Raw genomic sequence first — 23,417 nt, 5'->3', positions numbered from 1 at the left:
ACAACCAGAAATGGAAATAAACCAGCTAGGGCGATGGTAGCTTATCTCTGAGAAGAGATGTGATGGCTACATGCCTCTGAACTGTATTACAATGAGGCTCGAAGGCCTATTTATTGTTGAGAAACAATGGAAAACCCTTAACATTCCACAACCTAACCCTAGGAGATGAAACGCCAAACTGTGGGGCCCTGTTTGGGGTAAATTGGTACATCAACTTCCCGGGGTCGTAACTTTGGCATATGATCTCCGTTTGACGCGTACAATAGCTCATTATAAAGATCTATCTGAGCACTATCATTGTTGGAACAGGACCCATGTTGCCCTCGGATTCCCCAAAAAACGTCGTTTAGGGCCTCAAAACGGCTCCGGAAGTTCACGACCCGAAAAACTGCTAAAAATAGTAAGTTGTGCTACAATTAAGGAAACTGAAAATGCTGAGAAAGACAATGGTGGGGGTCCAGGTGGACTTGGCAGGTGGCCACCAATATCCACCTGGATCATTCCTCCCCCCTTAGGAAGCAATGGTCCCCATTGCGTTGAGCTCCTCCATGAGATGAGGAAACTTCTGCTGAACTTGTTCCCTGGTGAGCCACTTGCCCTGCTGAAGGAGTTGGCCTGCTTTGACAACTCGATACAGTTGAATATTCTGTTGGCGAGTGTTCTTGATCTGTGTGTCCATGATCCGATCAGTTGCAGCTTGTTCCATGCAGTCAGGATTTAATTCTGTGGGTTTGAGTTGTTCTGCAATGTCGGATGTGTCTAGCAATGGTGGAAAGTATGGCCGAAGGCGGTCCACATTGAACACTGGGTGCAGGCCAAGGAATGGGGGAATGCTGAGCTCAAATGCATTGTCTCCCATAGCCTTAGTAATGGTGTAAGGACCATATCGGAGTGGTCTCAATTTCTGATAGGCTCCAGTAAGGCGTTCCTTTTGCAAATGCAACCAGACTTTGTCGCCCACCTGAAACTTGTGTGGCACCCGGTGTTGATCATGTCGCTGCTTGTACTTGGCATTTGATTTCTCAAGAATGTCATGGACCTTCTGGCGAATATGTTGGATGTGCTCAATGAAGCTGGTGGCCTTATCTGTTTCGGACTGGACATGAGCTGAATTCATGTGAGTAGCTGCAAGTGGCATGGCCACATCAATGGGGCATAGTGGCTGGAATCCCAAACCCACCTAAAAAGGGCTATGGCCAGTGGAGCTGTGAAGAGCTCGGTTGTAGCTGTGCTGAACATAGGGGAGGCTCTCATCCCATGTGCGTGGATGCTTTGAGTTATACATGCGCAGAATGTGCACAATCATCCTATTGACAACCTCTGTCTGGCCATCAGTTTGAGGATGGAAGGCTGTGGACTTCGTGAGTTTGGTGTCTAGCATTGACCAAAGACTGGACCAAAATGTGCTGAGAAACCGACTGTCCCGATCTGATATGATAGACTGTGGGATCCCAAAGTGCACCCACACTCGTTCAAAGAAGAGTTTAGCAGTGGCTTCTGCTGTGATATTCTTCTTGCAGGCCACCATAATGGTCATCTTCGAGAACCTGTCGACGACCACAAAAACACAGTCATTTCCATGCTTAGTGGAAGGAAGGCCTGACATGTAATCCATGGAGATGGATTCCCAAGGTCGACTAGGGGTAGGCAACGGGGTATAGAGGCCGTGCTTCTTAATGGTCGGTTTGGCAATGGCACAGGCAGTACATGATCGGATGTACTTCCCAACATCTTGTCGAAGATTCGGCCAATAGAAATAATTTTGCAGTACTGCCACTGTTTTCTCGACGAAATGCCCAGCAGCCCGACTGTAGTGTGCTTCCCAAATCATCTTGGCACGCTCGCTTGAAGGAACACAAAGGTGACCGAGGTGGAATAATAGGGCATCCTGGAGGTGAAAATCTGCAACATGCCGACCCTCCAAGAGTGTCTGGTATGTGTGGCCGAATTCTGGGTCGCTTTTGTAGAGAAGTGGCCAATCAGAAGTCTTGTGCCCACAAGAGCTGAGCACGGTGGTTAGCGCCATGATCGGTGGCCGACTAAGGCAATCTGCAACATTATTGGTGCTGCCCTTTTTATACTTGATATTCAAGTGAAACTGTTGCAGGTATGTAGACCACTTCTGATGGCGATCATTCTACAATTTCCCTTGGGTCTGTATGAACTGCAGAGGTGATGACCGTTTCCTTCCCCAAAATGTAATGCTTCCATTGTCGGCAGGCCTGTACAATGGAATACATCTCTTTATCATAAGTGGGGTACTTCCGGACTGTGTCTGAAAGTGTTTCACTGTGATATGCCACTGGATGTCCATGTTGAGTAAGGACTGCCCCAATAGCATAGTCAGAGGCATCTGTCTCGACCTCAAATGGTTGTTGTAAATCTGGTAACGCGAGCACTGGTGCCGTGCAGAGGCGATCCTTTAACTCCCTGAATGCCTTCTGTTGAGATTCAGACCAAAAGAATTTTGCTTTCGCCCCGCCCTTGGTGACTTGACTCAAGGGCCAAGAAATATGAGAAAACCCCAACACAAACCTGCGGTAGAAGTTGGCAAGGCCTAGAAAGCTGTGGAGCTCTGTTAGAGTGGTTGGAGAGGGCCAATCCCGAATGACTTGGATCTTGGCTGGATCGACATGCACCCCCTGTTCATCAATGATGTATCCCAGATACTGAACCTGGGTCATGCCAAAAGTGCATTTCTCCAAATTGGCACATAGCTTGTGTTGCCGCAGTGTTTGGAGAACCTGTCGGATGTGGTGGAGGTGCTCTTCCCAACTCTGGCTGAAGATCAGAATGTCATCCAAGTATACTACTACAAAGGAGTTGGTGAATGGCCGCAAGATGTCATCCATTAGCCTCATAAAGGTTGCAGGAGCATTCGTCAATCCGAAAGGCATGACCAACCATTCGAAGAGGCCCTCCTTGGATTTGAAGGCAGTCTTCCACACATCGGAGGGTTCGATTGGTACCTGGTGATATCCTGACTTCATATCGATCTTGCTGAAATATTTCGCCCCCTTTAGTTGGTCTAGGAGGTCATCAATCCGCGGGATCGGGTACCTATTACGGACAGTGATCTTGTTCAGCGCCCGATAGTCAATACAGAGTCTCCACGTCCCATCCTTCTTCTGTACCAACACGATCGGGCTCCCACAGGGCGATGAACTCGGACGGATGTGACCTTTCTGCAGGAGCTCCTGAATCTGCCTCTTGATTTCATCGTTCTCCAGAACGGAGTGCCGATAAATTGTTCCATTGGGTAGCGGCGCACCTGGGGTCAGATCGATGGAGTGCTTGACTTGACAGTGCAGAGGAACCCCTGCCGGGGAGGTGAAGATGTCCTCGTACTCCTCCACAACCTTGTCCATCTGTAGTTGTCGTGCAGAGGGACCCCGTTTGGAGGCCGCGGCCACTGTCTTCTTCTTTCCTTGAGGGCGTATCATCAGGAAAACAAATTTCCTGGTTTTGGAAATGATCTTACTGCATTGTTTTGCAGTAATCAAAGAGATGGCGGCAGGTGGTGCTACCTCTGGTATCCTGAACAACTTATTTCCCAATGTAATAATAACAGCACGGGGCCTTGATTCATACACAGCATGTCGCTTCCACAAGTATGGTTGTCCTAGTAATACATCACAAACTTCAAGGGGAGCAATGTCACATAATACCTCATCCGTGAAGGGCTTGATATTGTATGGAAGGCAACACTGCCGGCTCACGCGAAGATCTCGTCCTTGGTGGAGCCACCCGATGGTGTATGGTTGTGGATGTGCTGTGGTCGGTAAGCCCAACCGCTTCACGACCTCTGCCGAAATGAGGTTCTTTTGACTCCCGCTATCAACAATGAACTGTATCGGGGAGCCCTTTACCCACATCTGGGAGTGGAATAGACGCTCCTCCTCCTCTGGATCTTCGGGTTCATTTTTCTGGATCTTCGCGGTAGCAACAGTGGCGCTGGGATCCGCATCAATGATCTGCTTCCCTTTTTCATACCCCTTATCGGGTTCTGACTCAGAGTGGGAACATGCATCTGATTTTGAAACCTTTAGCTCAGCCACCAGTGACTGCTTGGCCCGACACTCACTTGTGTTGTGAGTGGAGCTCTTATGGAACTCGCACCATTTTCCAGTGTCCTTTCTCGGCTTCGCGGCGCTGTTCTTTGCTTGCAGCTTCGGCTGGTTGTCTTGGGTTGTCCCGCCTTGGCTTTGTCCTTTGTTCTGTGGTTTAGGGGCACCTTTCCCCTGCTTTGGATTCGCAGATCCAAAGTCTCGCTTCTTTTGTTTAAACTTCTGCTCGACCTTGACGGCATATCGGTATGCTGCGCCGAGCGAGGGGATGTTTAGGAATTGTATTTCTTCCTGGATGTACTTGTGCAGGCAGCCACGGTATTTGAGTATCAAATGTTGCTCTGAATCCTTGATACCCAACTTTGTGTGAAGGGTATGGAAAATATTGGTGAACTCCGGCACGTCTTGGTCCCTTCCCTGCCGCAGCGTGGTCCACTTTATGTATTCATCCTCATAGCTTCCGACAGGGTAGTACTGCTCCTTGATGGCATCCCGGAACGAATCCCAGGTGGGTGCGGCTGAAAATAGTGAGCCAGTACTTTCATCCTTCTGCTCGCAGTAGGTTTCCCACCAGTCCTTGATGTGGGGGGCTGCTTTGAGAAGAGCAAAAACAATCTTTTCCCGACTCGAAAATTCATGAACAGAAAAATAACCCTCTAGCAGATTTAACCATTTATCTACGGCATCTGCGTCTATCTGACCCTCGAATATGGGGATTTCAAAATTAACTTGTACCTTAAAGGGTGTGGCATTTCCAGAGTAGCTGCTGGAAGCCGATGCGTTGCTTCTGGGTAGCCGCTGAAGGATCTGGGCAAAGCTGTCCATCATCGCGTTCCGTTGTCGCTCGAGGGTTTCTTCGAGCAAGATTTTGATGGGATCTCCTGCCCCCTCGTCTTTCTTCTCGTCCGCCATGGGAGGCCGTCGGGATTTGCGAGGCTGGTCTTGCAAAGGTTCAACCAGTTCAAGCCCTAACTCCTTATATCCCGACCTTGTTGGGGACATGCAAAGAAAAACAGAGAAAAAGCAGACCGCTCTGATACCACTGATCCGGATTTAAACAGGAACGCAACAGATTACAGAGATAACCAAATACACAAATATGCAGCGGAAATAATACTTCATTTCATTAATGGAAAATACTGAAATATGCTTACAACCAGAAATGGAAATAAACCAGCTAGGGCGATGGTAGCTTATCTCTGAGAAGAGATGTGATGGCTACATGCCTCTGAACTGTATTACAATGAGGCTCGAAGGCCTATTTATTGTTGAGAAACAATGGAAAACCCTTAACATTCCACAACCTAACCCTAGGAGATGAAACGCCAAACTGTGGGGCCCCGTTTGGGGTAAATTGGTACATCAACTTCCCGGGGTCGTAACTTTGGCATATGATCTCCGTTTGACGCGTACAATAGCTCATTAGAAAGATCTATCCGAGCACTATCATTGTTGGAACGGGCAACATCGGTCCATGGTTGCCCTCGGATTCCCCAAAAAAACGTCGTTTAGGGCCTCAAAACGGCTCCGGAAGTTCAGGACCCGAAAAACTGCTAAAAATAGTAAGTTGTGCTACAATTAAGGAAACTGAAAATGCTGAGAAAGACAATGGTGGGGGTCCAGGTGGACTTGGCAGGTGGCCACCAATATCCACCTGGATCAACTGCCCTTGGGGAAAATGGCTAGTTAGCATAGCCTAGGAGCTAGAAGACCCTTGTTGAACCAACAAGTATTAAGCATATTGAATCTTTGGGCAAACATGAGTCAAATGGTCACCTATTGCATAACTTGCATGGAAACTTTACTTCCTTCTTAGACTTTTTTTTACACCCCCCCCGGCATCATTGACGGGTTTATTTGCATTACCCTTCCCATCCTTATTCTTTTTCCTACCACATCCTTTCTTCTACCCATCAGATTATTGGTTTCCTTTGAGGTTAGAAGTTTGAACAACATTTATAGATGAAGGTTGAGAAGGCATGGGCACTAATGGTGATGTCTACATAGAAGAAGCAGTTTGTAAAGACAACTGATGCAGTTGATTTAGCAGGTTAGTTGTGCTATGATCAATCAATCCTACTAGCCCTATGGCATGGGGACCAGGCTTTGGATTGGATAGATCAACCTTAGATCTATGAGCATCAGGAAAAAATTTCTGAAGAACCCCAAATTGAGAATATATAAGTTCTAGCTGCTTGGCTCTAAAAATAGCCTGTCCTTTAGTGAATACAACAGAGAGCGATACATCCTTAGAAATTTCAGGCTTCAAAGATTTGAGAAATCATTCAAGAAGGAATTATTGCGGAATATCGACTTTAGTGAGCCCCTTCCTTCTCCTCCATTCCTGGATATGATCAGAAATGTGGGTTACCTGGTCTTGTTGGAAATTAGCTAAGAGCTTAGTTCCAACATCATAATGAATGAGAAACTGAAAACGGTTTAAAAATATGGTAGCCAAGTCACTAAACAAAGCGAAGATGCCCCCTCGGAGTTCAATGTACCATTGAGCCACATTCCCAGTTAGGGTGTGTTGAAATAATCTCAACTTGATTGAATCATCTATCAGGGAGTTCATGAACACCATAAGTGGAAAGTGGTTATATGGTCCCCTGAATCTTCACCAGTATCCCCTTCAAATTTGGGTATTTCTGACAAAAGTTTGGTTGGAACCAGAGGCCTAGATGGGTTGTATCGGATCGGATCATTAGTCAATTTTGATAGATCTGGCAAGTTTAAAGTTTCTAGGAAAGGTAAGCATGGAGAACCTTGAGGATTCCACCCAGTCTAGGCAGAATTTCCAACTTTCTAAAGAGAATACCCTCAATTTTTGAAGGGACCAAGTTGCCTGAAGTAATTCGTAAAAAAACCTGAACCATAAGAAAAACCTTGTGGCTCAGAAAAAATGGAGTTTGTGCAACTCCTACCAAAAAATTTCCATATCCAGTGAAATTGCTCCCTAGAGAGGTGTTGAATGGAGCAAAGAGCCCTTGGTAAGGGTTCCAAGCATTAACATAGGGAGAAAAACTCTGGAATGAAATCACAGAGGAATACGACATATTACCCTATTGGTCGAAAGAGAACGGATTCTCGGCTCCAAATTTGCTAACGGCTGGGTTAGTCCATCCTTGGAAAGGATTATAACTTTGACCCGTGGAGGGAAAAGGTATTTATCCTAAAGATGGGTTAGAATGTGATATATGACCACTTCGAAAAGCGAAACCATGAAAAGAAGTTGACCCACTTTCCATGGAGGTCATAGACATGGAAGCAATGGATGGAAAACTTAATAGAACTGAAGGAATTGTGCTAGTAGGCATTCCAAAGGGGAAAGAACAAGTGTTGGAGGCAAAATTATGGGTGCCCCCACTTGAAGATGGAATGGAGGTAGAGCCAAAAAATGTAGTGCTAGGAGTGATTGAAGGTATGGAAATTGTACCTCCTCCTTGTACTGATAAAGGAGTTTGTACACTAGTAGCACTCATAGTTGAAACTATGCGACCAGCAGTGGCCATCGAAGGAAAAGTTCGAGACCATGGATTGAAGCCCTATGAGTCACAATCTCGACATATAATAGAAATTTTAGATAATCAGGAGGAAGAGGAGAAGGAGTCAAAGGAGACTCATGGAGTTCTTCAACCTCTATAGCATCTTCCGATTGGAAGAGGACTCTAGAAAGGACTGGAGTGTTCCTCTCCAAATCTCGACTTACACCAAGGCTATTCTATGAATCAATAGCTTGAACCAGATGATCAATCTCCGTCACGTCTGCTGCCACTGATTGGAAATCACTAGCAAAATTGTTCCTATGCCTTCTAGAATAAGGCTCAGCACTCGTAGGTGAAACCCCACGAAACCTCCAAAACCGACAAACAAGTCGATCAACCACTTTTAATTATTTTAAGAGAACTAATTAAAGACTCAAAAAATTTATAAATCTAGGAAAACTAGGAGAAAATAGCACTCTCTAACAAAGTCCCTAAAAGATACAGTCAATCAAGCAACTTCCAAGTATTTCTGCTTCGGGTGATGAGGACTGGACACCAAAATACAAGAAAGTGAAATCAAGGACCTTCCGAAGACAGACTGGGATAATGACAGCCCAAGCCTACCAGTGAAGGTAACAGAAACAATTATGTTTACCTCCAGAAAAAAGCATTTTTCAGTGAAAGAACACAAGCTTCACAAGGGTAGCCTCCAGAAGTACTAATGAATATGATGCAACGTCTATTTCAGGTGCTACGGGATTCCCCTCCAGAGCCACCTATGTGAGCCATAAGAATAGCAACTATGGGCACTAGCTCGTATCAAAATTTGGGTGGAACAGTCTTAGGTCGGGATCCAACAATTACGAGAGGGGTTATCTCTCTTCCTTGTCTTCACTTTTCCTCGTGCTTGACTCCCAGTTACAGAGTTTTCTCAGTGTTTCTAACAACACTGGATTTCACTCATTATTCTATGTTTAATAGTTTGAGTGGTCTTGGAGAGTTAACTCTCCACTCACCTATTCCAAGGCCTAAAGAGCTAGACTTGTTGGTGTAACTAATGACAAATTAAAAAATGTTCTAGTTTTTTTAATTACGCGCTTGATTTTAAAGGTTTGTTCTTTAGGTCACGGGTACAATGAGAGTGAAAATTATGGTGTTTTGACAAAAAAGAAATCAATAGAAACTTAGCTATATGAAAATGCAACTATTTTCTTTGAGGAAATGATATTTCTACTTGGTTCTACAAAAAACTTATATAAGCAAAATATTTCTTTTTTCTTTTTTCAAAACCACGCTCCATAAACTCAAAATCTAACAAAAAGACTAAAAATGCTTACAGTGCAAACTAACTTAATGCAAACTATAATGATGATGCAAGATCCTATGAATGCTCATAGAATAAGAAAATGTGTTTCATTAGAAGGTCAATAGGCCAACTTGACCACAAGGAGGGCATACATTCAATGAAAATCTTCCCTTGAAACCAAGCAAAACCAACCGAAAAAGTTCACAATTGCTCAAAAACAACGAAGAAACCAAAAACAAAACTGAAATAAAAATAAATGCAAGAACTATGCTTTTGTATTTTTCTTTTTAAAATAACTCAAAGAAATTTATGAGACCACAAAAGACTACTAAACTTTAAAGACCAAAAACAAGCATCAAGAGTCCTGAAATTCGCAAGTTATGTCCATCACTAATGTAATGATACTTGAAATGATAAAGGACTACAGAATTGCATAGATTGATCTAAACAATAGTACAAAGAACTTAATCAAACCTAAAGAATGTCAAAAAATACTTTCAAGATTATCGAAGAGGCACTCAAAAACCATGAAAAACAAAATAGGTCAACCAAAGAGGGAAAGAAAAGTAAAGCAATTTGAAAATTGGGTTATAAACAAAACTGCAATCAATTTCTTGTTCTCCAAAGTCAGGACAACCAAGAACTTCCACAAGAAGCCTTGAATCCAAAGCCCAAACTAAAATGTTACCAAAAAACAAAACCCTATGTTAACTAGGCTTTTCAATAAGAGGAAGATTAGAGACTGAAAACTTGCAAGAAAGCAGAGATTTACTGACAGTGAATGACCAGAAAATAACAAGAACCACCAGGCAATAAACTTAACTGGGCCAAAGATTTTGAAAAATTAATTCAAAATAAGGCATACGCGACTTTTTAAAGACACAAAAGTGTGTATACATGACTAAAACAGAGGAAACTCGCATATATGAGAGTCTATTTGGAGAAACTAGTGTGTGTACACTACTATGTCCTGAGATAAAAGTGTATATAAAGCTCAATCAAGAAAAACAAAACATCCACGCCTGATACAAAACATCAGACTTTATTCCTAGGAACCAAAAAGGTCACAAACACTATAAGGGAAAGAAACTAATCAAACATGCTCTGATCAAGAAGAAACAACCAAATCTAGGAAAAACAAGAATCTTTTCCCCAACGAAGTCGCCAATTTTGTTACGGGTAAAATCACCTTAGGGTCTCGGGTTGAGAACCCCAACGGAGAAGAGGGCTTACAACATAAAGAGACATTCAAACTGGTAGTCCTAATACTTAAACTATTAAAGTAGGAAGAAGAGTTATTAAGTGGAGGTCCTACATTTGAGGTTGTTCCCACAAGGTCCAAAACCTCTGCTTCTTCCAATGTCTTAAAACTTGCAACTCATTCAAGCAAAGTATATACAACAACAGTAATAGAAAGCATGTTCATGAGATGGGTGTTAGGTCATATAAGCTCATAAGAAAATAACAATTAACATAATATTTCATAAACAAATCATAACATATATTAATGCATTAAGACCATAAACATCAAGAACAAGACATCGCCTCTTTATTGATGTAAACTAAAGAAAGTATGGAAGAACTACAACTTGAGTCATCCACTAGCTCCAAGAAAAAATGTCCTCTGGATTTGTCATGTCCAGGCCTCAACAATACTCCTCCATAGGTATAAAGAAGGATTTCATAAAGGGATGAAGGATATCTCAAGAAGGAAACTAAGGTTTCCTACGACTTGGGAGTGTAGAAGACACAGGGATTTCTTCAGACTTGATCAGGGATGGTATCAAATATAATATCAATATCTAATCTTTTCTTCTCCTTTAGGCCTTCCCATGGAGGTCTATTTATACTTCTCCAAATTAGTTTTTCAGCTGGGAAACAGTTGGGCCACGAGCTACAGCAGGTGAGTAATAGGTAAAAACCGTAAACGCTGCCCGAATTTAAGGAGATTATATATTTTTTAATGTTCTAACACATATATGTGAGTTGGGTATAGAATGACCCACCTGTACATGCTTTTTATACAGGTAAAAACAACATATGGGATTTAAAACATTGATTTTAGAATTTGGACCAAGTCTAGAAGGGAAGGGTTTCCTTAGGCCATAACACAAAGCATCAAATCTACCATGGTTGGTAAATGGTGCTATAACACTTAGGTCATAGTCTCTCTCATGATATGGGCAAGGGAGCGACCAACAACCTAAATTCGCTCTCACAGGCCTGTTTGCCAATGACTGTGATCCATAATTGCTAGTTCTATTGGAAAAACCTTGGGATTTAAGCCACTTTTCTAGCCCAAAATCCTAGCCTTTGCACAAAACTTGTTGTAACTTCCATAAATTCATTAAAAACATGATAAAAAGGTTGATTAATAAAAAATCTCCCTAAGGATTAGGCCTGAGCATCCCCAACCAGGACTGCAATTCTATCAAACACTTGGTGTCAATGAAACGTACAAGTCTAGGATACAATACAGAGAATAAACGACTGAAACAACTTATGAAACATCACGAGAAGGATCACCTCCTTCTCCATCGAACTACTAGATTATCAATTAGGTCTTGCATCAATCCATTTAATAGTTACAAGTAAATACATGAAATAACCATGACATAAACCAGACACATAACCATGCTTATAACCAACATTAAACGAAGTAAATATTAGAGATAAGACAATCATTAAATCCACATATAAATTAGTGCAAGTGTAAGAAAACTTATGTTTTATTAATCATAGGAAAATCTGACAAAGTTCGGGACTTTCACAAACCACCCGACCATAGACATGGCTGAACCAAATCTCTCTTTCAACTAATCACCCCCATGCCATATTCCAAAAATGAATGTGGGATCTCATAGAACAACCTATCCAAGAACAACCAAGGGAATCTAGAGTTTAAACCACCTCCACCCTCATCAAACTGTGATCACACCAAAAATGGTGCTCCTATCACCACTGATCAAAACTTGGAATGTCATCTAGAATCCATAACTACCCTTGAGGAATTTTCCATCTCCATGTCTCTCACACTTTATTTCAATCCAAACCCAGATCACTAGGCCCTAAACTGAGACCGCTCCCTCAGGCTTTACCTCGTATCCTACCAAAACTGGTCAAGGGATTCCTAGGCCTTTGGGAATAAACTTTGAGACAACCTCCACCTCAAATTTCAAAATCCATCCAAAAAACCAAAGCTCAAAAACTGAGATAAACATCCCAACATACCATGGCATATGGAAAAAGGCTAGACTAGGCGGAAATCCACTGTCATAACCCGAAAAAACCATGCCACCGACAACAAGACAACCATACACCAAAATCAAAAGCCATGCATGTCCAAACTAGCTAGGAAATCACACATGCAAAATTTTACCTGCAAGTATTCTAGCTGAAGTTGCTTGATCCTACTTTCCTTCCTTGATCCTTGCTTACTTTTCCTTTCCTTTTCTTGTTTTCCTTTTCATTGCTCCAAACTAGAGTACACCAAGAAAACTCTAAGTGACCAAGATTGAGAGATGGAGTGAATAATGAAAGAGCTCCCAATCTAAGATTAACAAAAGGTTAAACTAACAAAAGCCATGAACTGGTCCTCAAAAGCCTTCTTCTAGATGAGGCCTATAATTTCTTCATTTTCCATTATTTTCCTTCATTTTCCTCCTCACATGCAACCTATGACCTTTCCCCTTACTTTTCTCCTAATTTACTTTATTTTCATCAATAAAATGTGCCAAAATGCCTTTTTTCCTTTTAATGCCTTTTCCTTAGCCTTTGCCAATTTTTCTTAGCCAAAACACATATCCAGTGACGCCCACTAGGATATCTTTGCCCAACATTCAATTTGGAACAAATGTCCCTTAATCATGGTTTTATTTTGTGTTTATTAACTTTTATTATATGAACTTTTCATTAGGGTTGTTACAGAACCCTCCCCCTTGGGGAACACCATCCTCGGTGTTAAACCACACCATGACCTCAACAAAACTATTGAAAAGTAAACATAATGCCTATGGAGCTTTATAGCATAGCTCGTTACAGTATTTACAATGAAAGACCTTCTCAAAAGAAAAACATCATGATAACATGATAATATATTAACCATACCGCATACTGGAGCTTTATAACACATCTCAACATGAAATTTACATCCATATACATATACATATACAAAAAATCAGCAAAAAATATGCCAAACATAAAACAACATCTAACCAAAATTGTTTTTCCTTAGCAGGAAAGAAATTAAGGATATAGGGCCTGCATCTAATCTACCATCTCCCATGTAGCTTCTTCAGGCCCAAAGTGCTTCCACTGCACTTTAACTTTCTCTATGGCTCTATTCTTGAGCATGATATGTTTCCTCTGCACTATCCACTAAGACTCTAGCTGGAACTCTCCTTCTTACTCCACCTGCAATACAAACCAATCAATAACATGATTGAAATCCTTTATATGCTTCTTAAGCAATGAAATATGGAAAACATCATGGAATTTCACTGCTGGAGGCAGTGCAAGTTTATATTCCACTGGTCCAATCCTCTCTAGGATCTCAAAAAGCCCACAATATCGTGGTCCCAACATAGCACATGAACCAATCCTCAAAGATATTTTCTTGGGCTTGATGTGAAAATACACATGCTCCCCAACCTAAAAATGTTTGGACACCCTGTGTTGATCGACATAATGCTTCTTTCTATCATGTGTTTCCTTTAGATTCTTCTTTATAACCCGCATTTCCTGTTCCATGTTTGCGAACATGTCTGGTCCAATAAGTACCATGTTCACTAGATCACTCCAGCTGATGGTAGTGTTACATCACCATCCATACAGCGACTTGAAAGGACTCATACTCAATGACTCCTGATATCCATTGTTGTATGCAAACTCAACCAATGGAAGATACTCCTCCCATTTCCTCTGCTGGTGCATCACATACATCCTCAACATATCTTCCAAGATCCTATTGACCCTCTATGTATGACCATTTGTCTGTGGATGATAAGATGTATTAAAGGCCAACTCTGTGCACAAGCCTACAAATAGCTCCTTCCAAAACTTGGAAGTGAACTTTGAATCCCTATCTAAAAAAATCTTCCTTAGAACACCATGTCATTTCACTATCTCTCTGATCAACACCTATGCTACCTCACTAGCTGAATATGTAGTCTTCACTAGAATGAAGTGAGCTAACTTGCTCAACCTGTCAACCATGAACATAATAGAATCATGTTGCTTCACTTTCCTCTGAAGACCTGTAATGAAATCCATGGAAATGACCTCCCATTTCCATTCCAAAATCACAATAGGCTGTAGTAAACCACCTCGATGCTTGCATTTTGCCTTTATCTACTGACAATCCAAGCATCTATCCATGAAATCAAACACATCCTTCTTCAGATTCAGCCAGTAATAGAACTTCCTTACCACTGTCAATGTCTTATGATATCCCAGATGACCCGAATATAATTTCACATGAAACTCCCACAAGATAAGCTTCTTGAGCTCACTACAATTCGTCACATAGATCCTATCTTGAAACCTCACCAAGCCATCTTTTGTGAGATGATTGTATGCATCCTAATCCCTTGTACTTGTACCTACACTTGTACTCTACTGTAAGAGGTGCATGATCTCCATGTATTTTTCATCCCATTGTCATGCCTGCAAGATCCTATCCTATAACTTTGTCTGATAAGAGCTTATAGTTGCTATATGATTTACTTCTACCTTCCTACTAAGAGCATCTGAAACCTGGTTCTCCTTCCCTTTGATGTATTTGATCTCAAAGTCAAACTCACTAAGGGTTGCCAACCATCTAGCTTTCCTAACATTTAGATTTGGCTGGCCAAACAAATACCTCAACCCACTGTGATCGCTCATCAATGTGAAACTCCTACCTAGAAGATAATGTTTCCATGTCTTTAATGCATGTATAATCATTGCTAGCTCAGGATCATGCATCAGATATTTCTTCTCATTCTCATTCAGTTTTTGTGACTCACAACACACTATCTATCCTTCTTGCATGAGAAATCCACCAAGTCACCTCTTGTAGGGATCTATACACACTACAAACTCCTGGTCTGGTTCTACAATCTTTAGCACCAGTGCATGTGTCAACAATAGCTGAAGCTACTCAAAACTCTCTTCACATTCCACCATCCATTAAAAATTATTACCTTTCCACTGTAATGATGTGATAGGATATGCAATGCATGAGAAGTTCCCAATGAACCTGTTGTAGTAACCTGCCAATCCCATAAATGATCTCACCTCATCTACATTCTTAGGAGCCTCCCATTCCATGATGGCCCTTATCTTTTCTATATCTACTGTTATGCCTTCCTCGGAGACAACATGTCCCAAGTAGTGTACCTCATTCTAAAAGAAGCCTTGCTTGCTAAGTTTAGCATACAACTGATGCTCTCTTAGCAATCTCAATACTACTGCTAAATGTTCATAATATTCCTCCTCGTTCTTAGAATATACCTGTATCGCATCAATGAATACAATAAAAAACTTGTCCAAATAAGGACGCAACACTCTATTCATCAAACACATGAATGTAGCTAGAGCATCAGTCAAACTGAATGGAACAACAACAAACTCATAATTCCCATACATGGTCTTGAACGCAATCTTGAAGATATCCTGTTCCTTGATGCGTACCTAATGGTATCCTGATATCAAGTTGATCTTAGAGAACATTGATTCTCCCTTTAGTTGATCAAGCAAATCATCAATCCTCAGCAAAGGGTACCTACTCTTGACTGTTACCTTATTCATCTGCCTGTAATAAACGCACAATCTAAGAGTGCCATCTTTCTTCTTTACAAACAACACTAGTGCACCCCAAGGCGATACACTGGGCCTGATGTATCCTTTGTCCAACATTTCTTTTAACTGCAACTTCAACTCTACTAACTCATGTGTGCTCATCTTGTAAGGTGCTTTCGATGCTCGAGCTACACCTGGCACTAACTCAATAGAAAATTCTACGTCCATTTGAGGTGGAAAATCTGTAATGCCCTTAGGGAATACATCCTCAAACTGCTACAAAACTGGGTACCTACTTAACACATTTGCATCCTCAACCTTCTTACTCTTTTCATTGGAATTGTTCTCTAGAAACATCACACAACCTTTTCTGCAACTACACTTAGCCTGCATAGAGGTAACTATCCTCACTAATGTAGGCTTCCCCACTCGCATCCACACACTCAATGGCTTTGTCGAAGCAATTCACTTTGGTTTCGTGAAGGTGTACCAATCCATACCCAAAAGAATACTATATGATCCCAATGGAAATACATTCAAATGCACTATTGTAGGTGCACCATTTGACTCAAATGCACAAGCTCTTACTCAATGGCGAACTTGCTTCCTCATACCTATAGCTAACTTAACAAACCAAGATTTTGCATGCACTTCATTTCTCAAATCACACTTATCCACTAGGCTAGGACTAATATAACTATAGTTAGATCTAGGATCAATCAAAATAGAAATAAATTGATCACAAAGTGATGTAGAAGCATTCATCTTAAGAAATATCATTGTATTTTAGTAGACATAGGGGGTCTTGTGTTTTAAGGAAGTTGGTTTCCTAAGTGTGAATTAATGTAATTATTTAGGCTTTTGAGTGATTTTAATGAGAATAGGATTTAATTGAATATTGTGAGACATATTTGTAAATATTCTTGAATGTATGAGAATATGAGAGATTTAGGACAGTTGAGAGATTTAGAGACTTGAGAATTAATTGTAAATCTTAGATTATGAGTTGGTTCATGATTTTATGGATTAGAGAGGATCCTTAGGGATGAGAAACAGATTTTAGGATTTTGTTGAGGAGATTATGGATCTAAACCAAGAATTGGTTTTAGAATTCTTTTGTATAAATCCAAGCCAAAAAGGCTGAAGAGTTAGATGGTTGGATAATTAAGCTAGGTAAAAGTTTGATTGTAAGCCTACGGGCAGATTGTGAAATAGAGGCCACTAATTAGAATATCAGGCCAAAGAGAGACAAAGATTTTTATTATGTAATCATTGGTTTGTATATACATATACAAAGTTTTAATTCCAAACTGTGTAAGTGTGTGTTTGCATATTAATGATAAGTTATGTGTGAATCAGAGTATTCTGTATAACAGAGGATGCAAGTGGAGTTCAGGCCAAACATAGAGGAGAAGAATAATACAAAGGTCCATAATGGATCATTGAACCAATCGAAGAATCAGAGTAAAGTCCTGGAGTGATTGTGTTAGAGACACGCGAAGTTAAGCTCAGGAGGAATTGCACAATAGAACAACAAAAGGACGAGAACCTAAAGAAACCTAAAACCACAATATAACATTGAAGAAATGGCATATAATCAAAGTGAAAAGAGGAACGAGGAACTGAAGTATTGATGCTCAGAAGCCGATTGGATCTTTACGATCAACGGACAAGATTAAGTTGTAGCAAATGGAACAAATGGTATCTTATCACAACATATTTCAGGAGTGAATGAGCCCGGCCTTAAGTGATTGTGATTGCGATATGTGATGCCAATGTTGATCGTTGGATCAATGCTTTGATAAATGGTGGAAGATCATCGATTAAATCCTGCATCGCAATATTTCTTTGCGAATGTATTAACCTTGGGCTTTAAAGAGGTGCGACATGCGAAGTCCAATGTGATCGATGATCAAATTGCATTGCAATATTCCATAGTATATGTGTCATGGCCCTTATCAATTGCGATTGCGACATGCGATGTGAGTAGGCCCGAGAAAGATATGGACCCAGTTTAATGGATTTGAAGTGCGGTTGCGTTATCGCATATCGGATGGGAAAGGAGGAAGGCTTGTTAAGTGTGACGTGCGAGAATTGCGATAGTGATGGGTCTGAAAAGTAAAACCAAATTAAGGAAATGTATAAAGGTCGTGGTATAGTGGAAGGTGTAATTGCATCCCATAGATCGGGAGCCCTGAACACATGTGCTTAAGACTTTTGAAATCCATCGATTACAATTGCGATAAAGCTAAGCATCGAGAATTATTCAAAGGTGAGGAAAAGGCGAAAAGGTATGTTTTACATATGTTTGTGGATTATTTCTATTGTAAAATATTTATAACAGAAATAAAAGCGATAGATGGTTTCTGGGTTAAGTCCGTGAATAACCAAAGTATAAAGGTTTTATGGGGTTTGGTTAATGTGTGTGGCATAAAGATTAAGGATTAATCACGACTTAACGAGGTAGAGTATAAAGTCCCAATAAAGGATTGAATGAAGGGTTAGACTGTGGTTAGTTTAATAAATCATTCCACAGAGATTTAATAAAGGGGCCTTAAACCTTGGTTAATGAAGATTTGACTCAACAGAGAGTTGAAATTCCTAGGGCAATTAGGTTTATGCATTAGATATGCATACTTTGGGTATACACAGGTTTTTCCTACGTCAAAGTGGTATCAGAGAAAAATTATGGTTGAACCATTTATCAGAGCTAGAACAGGTAAATGTTTGCAGAAACAGGTAAATGTTTTTGAAGAATTCAGGGCAAAAACGAACCAGTGAAAGAAAACTCAACGAAGGAGTAATTGTTGTTGACAGTTAGATCTTTGTCAAGATATAGCTGGGAGATTGAAAGAAAGAACCAAATTTTAAATTTGATTGACAGTAGTTGAATGTTGAAAATTTGTGCAGTGGAAGCATGAAGATCTGCTGAAACATATTTGCAAGAGTGGTGAGATCCTGAAGGCAGGTGAGGTATGCAAATTTGTCTAATGATTATCAGAAATCGAATGAATGAGAATTTAGAGCAGGATTATTGTATTTAAACTATAAGAAGGACTTTTTCAAGTTCCTGAAGTAGCAGAGTTTAAATATACAGCTGAAGACTAGATAAAATAACAATCCATTCAAAGTGCAGGTGAATGGGGGGCAAGATCAGACAGAGATATTTAAGGTGAGTTGATGTGTTTTGTTTTGATTTGATTTTCAGATTGGAGAATATGTGGTTTTTATAATGATGCACAGGTAGCAGCATAAGAAGGTGAGAAGGTTGCAGCAATCTAGAGCGAGGAGTGCTCAATTTGTTCCAAAGGAAAGAACCAGAGAACGCTAACGAACTGAGCTTAGAGGAGAGAAGCTTAGTGAGGCATATGTAGTAAGAAGGAGACTTGTTACTGCAGAGGTATTGTTGCAACTCACAAGGGAAATTCCACAGAGGAGTGTTGAGTAGAATTGCTAGGGAATGAAGGAAGTTGGTAAAAGTTTCTGAATGAAATCAGAATGTGGAAAAACCTTGAGGAATTCCAATAGAGGTTGGATAAAGAGGACACTTGTGTTCTTAAGAGGTGCAGATGAGTTTAAGCCTAGAAGGAGTAGAGAGAAGTGCTCAAAGGAGGTTCCAGAGATAGAGAACCAAGTGCTTTCCAAAATACTGAGTACAGAGGAAAGCTTGGTGAGGTAAGTGGCAGTAGGGAGGATTTGCTGTTGTAGAGGCTTTAGTGTAGCTCATAGGGAATGAGTGAAAGGAACTCATAGAGATGGAAAGGATGATGACTAGTGACATTCATAATAGAGGTTCTGCAGAGGAGGACAAAAGAAGAAAGATGCTAAGGCAAATGGCATGAGAATGAGTGACGAAGAATATGATAGAGAAATGGTTGAGATAGCAGTTCAGCTTGAAGTATCAATGGAAATGTTGTAGAGAAATGAGACGAACTATCTAACATCCCCCCTTAAGAAGAACTTGGGATATGATTGAAGGATGTACAAATATGACACAATAGGAGAAGGAATGAGGCACTAAAGCCTATGGTATCAGAGCTTTGATACCATGTAGGAATTTACAGGGTAAGTTCCTCATACAGAACACCAAAAGGCACTGCTCACAAATATATCATAGATCAATACACTATTATTGTTGACGTGGTTAAAACCCTCACTTCAGGGAATTTATTAATAAAAGAATGAAAATTTACATAAGCTTCTCTCATGAACGGTTTCCCTACAAATGACCCTCCATGCTCTTTAAATAGAGATCATGGACCAATCAGGTGTTAAGCCATGGATCAAGTGTCAGTAATATGGAGGAGAGAATGAACCGTGGGATCACTACATATCTTGACTGTCGAATTGTAAGTTACAAAAGTACATAGTAAAGAAACACAGTTTACCTAACTCTACACTAGACCAAGTTATATTTAACTATTTCTTATGTGTTGGAATATCCTAACATCCCCCCTTAAGAACAACTTGGGATAGGATTGAAGGATGTACAAATATGACAATAGGAGAAGGAAGGAGGCACTAGAGCCTATCCCCCCTTAGTGGCAACTTCCTGAACTCCAACCATAAATCGAAGTTTAGTAAACTTCGCCTCGGTGAGAGACTTTGTAACAATGTCTACAACTTGATCATCTGTTGAACAATATTGCACTTCAAGAACATGGTTGTGAATGAGCTTTCTGATGAAGTGCATGTGCAGTTCAATGTGTTTGTTGTGCTGATGTTGGACTAGATCTTTGCAAAGTTGAATGGCACTTTGATTATCACACCTAAGTGTAGTCGGATGCTGCTGCTGAAATCCAAACTCTAACAGGATATGACGAAGCCACAGGGCTTCCTTACTAGCTTCTACAGCACCACGATACTCTGGTTCTGTTGAAGAAAGAGAAATGGCATTTTGTTTCTTGCAAGTCCATGTAATAGGTCCTGAACCAATAGTGAACACATAACTTGCAGTAGACTTCTGATCATCAGGGTCATCAGCCCAATCAGAATCAGTGAAACCAACCAATAGAGGAGATGCTTCTGCACTGTAATGAATCCCAAATTGGACTGTACCTCAAACATAATGAATTATTCTTTTAGCTGCTTTCCAATGACTTTCATGTGGGTTTTGGATAAACTGAGCAATAAGGCCAACAGCAAAGGAAAGGTCAGGACGAGTATGGGTTGTTAAGTTATGGTATGTTCTATGCTTATAACAGATTACTTCTTTTTCTTATTATATTTCATAGATTAGCAATCACATGTACATAAAGTAAAGTGCAGATATAACATTAAACGATCGACAGAAAACAAGCCAAGACAAGAGACACAAGATGTGGCGGCTAGCCAGGGACAAACCCCACAATGTGTGGGGAAACCCTTTGATCAAATCTTCTTTTATCTTCAATAATTCAGCAAAGAGAAATAGTACAATAAATCCGATTTATATCAACAGTAGCAAACCCTAGATCAGCAGCATCAACATTAGCGGCTTCATCATCAAACTAGGGCAGATGATATCTCACAAACCGACTGTCGGATCGGCATGATTCCACCACCGAAAGTTGCAGCTTTCAGAGGAGGTTCAGATGAACCTATAGCACAGTTCAGATGAGGAGATCTTCTGTCCACGTAGGTCAATCTTTACTTCTGCAGTTGCAGCTTCAATTGCTGCAGCTTCCGGCTTCAAACTAGGGCAGTCGATATCTTGCAAACCATCTGTCAAATTGACTTGATTCCACTACCAAAAGTTGCGGATTTCAGAGGATGTTCAGATGGACCTATAGTGTAGTTTAGATGAGGAGATCTTCTAGTCCACGTAGGTCAATCTTCACTTCTGCAGTTGCAGCTTCAGTTTCAGCAGCTTCAGGCTTCAAACTAGGGTAGTCAATATCTTGCAAACCGTCCATCGGATTGACTTGATTCCACCACCAAAAGTTGTGGATTTCAAAGGAGGTTCAGATGAACCTACAGTGCAGTTTAGGTGAGGAGATCTTCTAGTCCACATAGATCAACCTTTACTTCTGCAGTTGCAGCTTTAGTTTCGACAGCTTCCGGCTTCACATGTGTGAGAGAGAGACCCTTTTCTGCGCAGTAGAGAAGAGACTCTTTTCTGCATAGTAGAGAGAGAGAGATGTGTTGAGATGAGTGAGTCCAAATGAGGAAAAGTGCTCCTGTATTTATACACAACGTTGGTGTTTGAATAGATGTGACTGTTGGGCTTCTGAGCCTACATGATTTGTAGGTCGGCTTGATAATAATTCCATAATGAAAATAAATTCATATCTCCATGAATAATTATCAGAATCGGGTGATATTTATATCAATCCTACACCTCTTGATGAGAGGAATCTAATAAAAATATTATTAGCCATGAATAAGATGACCCACATGAAGTTTTTCCCTGGTTTCCAATTTTAACACTCCCTCTCAACTAGGGAGAACTTCATCTGCAATCTATCTATCGGTTGTTACTATTCATCCATCAAATGCACTACCATGTACAGCCTGACCCTTGCCCTACTCTACTCTATTCTTCCCATTCTGATTTGTCTTGTTTTGCCCTGTACTGATCTGTATTGTTTTGCTCTGTTCTGCTCTGCTCTTGCATTGTTCTGTTTTCCTCTGCTTTCGTCCGAATTATGAAGAAGAAGAAATGATCGAGAATGTATCATACTGACTCAAAGTTAGTCTCAAAGTATGTACCACTGGTCCCAGACCAGTCTCAACCAACTCAAAGTCAGCGTCATAGTGAGTACAACTCCACTGGTCTTAGACCAATATCATCCTCCACTGACTCAGGGTTAGTCTCGGAATGCGTACCACTGGTCCCAGACCAGTCTCAACCGACCCGAAGTCAGCTTCATAGTAGGTACCACTCCTACCACTAGTCCCAATCCAGTATCGCAGTCTCAAAGAGTGTACCACTGGCCCCAGACCAGTCTCAACCGACCCAAAGTCAGCGTCATAGTATGTACCACTCTCACTGGTCCCAGAACAGTACTGCACTGACACGAAGTCAGTCTCAGAGTATATACCACTAGCCCCAAACCAGTCTCAATCGACCCGAAGTCAACATCATAGTATGGTACAACTCCTACCACTAGTCCCAGACCAGTATCATTGATCCCAGATCAATGGAGGTCATCCTAGCGTAGGGAGTATGGAAGATACAACGATGCATCCATCAGTACTACTATGGTCCCTAACTTCATTTCCCTGCTCATTGATCAGATGAGTGGTACTTCCCATGAGTCCCAGACTACATGGGTAGGATGCCTCGATAGGAGAACTAATCAATCCTGTCCTCACAGGAGAACACATCAATCCTGCTACAATTGCCATGGAGAGCACATCAATCCAGGGTGCCATGGAGAACACATCAATCCAGGCCTCACAGGAGAACACATCAATCCTACTACAATCGCCATGGAGAACAAATCAATCCTGCTACAATCGCCATGGAGAACACATCAATCCAGGCCTCATTGGAGAACTAATCATCCGGCTACAATTGCCATGGAGAACACATCAATCCAGGCCTCACAGGAGAACTAATCATCCTGCTACACAGGAGAGCGAATCATCCTATTCCACAAGAGAGCAAATTATCTTGTCCCACAACAGAGCGAATCATCTTGTTCCAATGCGCACCACTAGGGGAGGGTGAGTCACCCTGTGGTTGTATGTTGCTCCAATAAGAACCGAAAGCCCTCCCAGAGCTCAATGTATGCAACATGCAGGACCCTTGTACAAGGGTTTCTTGACAACTCCAAGTTATTTGGGAAAATCACA

Source organism: Pinus tabuliformis, chromosome 1_2 (assembly GCF_031772625.1).
Source record: "Pinus tabuliformis cultivar Carrire ecotype Pingquan chromosome 1_2, CPIR1, whole genome shotgun sequence".
Taxonomy (NCBI): Eukaryota; Viridiplantae; Streptophyta; class Pinopsida; order Pinales; family Pinaceae; genus Pinus; species Pinus tabuliformis.
The sequence above is the reverse complement of the archived record's forward strand: the minus strand, read 5'-3'. Positions refer to the sequence as shown.